Source organism: Microtus ochrogaster, chromosome 19, assembly GCF_000317375.1.
Source record: "Microtus ochrogaster isolate Prairie Vole_2 chromosome 19, MicOch1.0, whole genome shotgun sequence".
Lineage (NCBI taxonomy): Eukaryota > Metazoa > Chordata > Mammalia > Rodentia > Cricetidae > Microtus > Microtus ochrogaster.
Genome location: NC_022021.1, coordinates 23397977 through 23399474, shown reverse-complemented (window position 1 = coordinate 23399474; position 1498 = coordinate 23397977).

The following is a 1498-nucleotide window of genomic DNA, read 5'->3' as shown; positions in this document are numbered from 1 at the left end:
AGAGAGAGAGACAGAGAGATTGCAAAACATCTAAAGTTGGGGCCAGGAGATGGCTCAGCAGTTAAGAGCAGTAGCTGCTCTTCCACAGGACCCACATAGCAGCTCACAACTGTCTCTAACTCCAGTTCTAGGGGATTTGATGCCCTCTTCTGGCCTCTGAAGATACTGCATGCACATGGTGCACAGACATAAATAAAGGCAAATACTCCACTCATTTCCTATTGTCCTGGAGAACAGCAGTAGCCAGAAGGTTCTATAATCATCGCCTTTCCACATATTAGGGAAATATATAATATGCGATAATCTTATGACTAAGAATGCTGGTTGCATTGTCTAATGTAGTTTAGTTCCAATGCAGCAGTGTTCAAGGCAATGGCATATGATTTCCCACATGATCAATATAAATGGGCTCAAAGGCAATTCCAAAATAGAAGTTCTCAATGGTAGCAACATTGAAATCCTTATGGCCAGGATGATTTCGTGTGTGTGTGTGTGTGTGTGTGTGTGTGTGTGTATCTGTAAGTATTCATAGGCTTGTTCAAAAAGTCAGAATATCCAGAGTATGTTGTGTCTCATGTTTAAGTTAAATTCAAACATGTAAATGAATTCATGGTTTCCTATGCTGCCCAAACCTAAATAGGCACCTAATAAACACAATCCTAATATAGGTGGTAAGATAAAATCTTTTTTAATTGTCTTTTAATTATTGTGTCTTTCACATCATGTCTCTATATCCTTCTCCCAATCTCACCCATCTCCCCCCCCCAAAAAAAAATGTTATAACTAGAGTTATTTGTTAGCAAAGGAGATGCCAAGCATAGGACTGAAATGTCTTAGACTTTCTACAACTTCAGAATTCATCATTTCAGAAGACATCCTGGCAGTCTGAATTGTTCTCAGGAGTGAGTAGTCACTGAACACAGCACACTGCTTCCCCGAGGCTTCCCTGACTGAGAGTAATAAGGTAATGACCAATGCTGGGATCTCATTCCTCAAGCCATATACATGTAGGAGAATGTCATGGTGGAACTCATTACTTTGTACACTTAATACACAATAGTACAAAAGGAAGAAAAAGAAGTGAGACATCTATAAGGCTAGATCGAATATATTTTATTGTTGTCTTAGATTTGCATTATTAATATTTTCTTTTGTTTTTGAAATTTAATTGTATCATTTCTCTCTTACCTTTTCTCCTTCTCATAGGCCCCACGTCTGAAAGCTCAGTTAGTAAAGGCATTTGTTTCAAGCTGAGGACCTGAGTTTGACCCCCGAATCCACATGGTGGAAGGCAGGATTTCAGCCCTTCAAATTCCCCACATGGACATGAAGGGTGCTCCATCACCCTCCCCAACAACACACATTAAACGAGTACAAAGAAAATCTTTTAAGAATCAAGGTAGAGGACTGGAGAGGTGGCTCAGTGGTTAAGAGCATTGCCTGCTCTTCCAAAGGTCCTGAGTTCAATTCCCAGCAACCACATGGTGGCTCACAACCA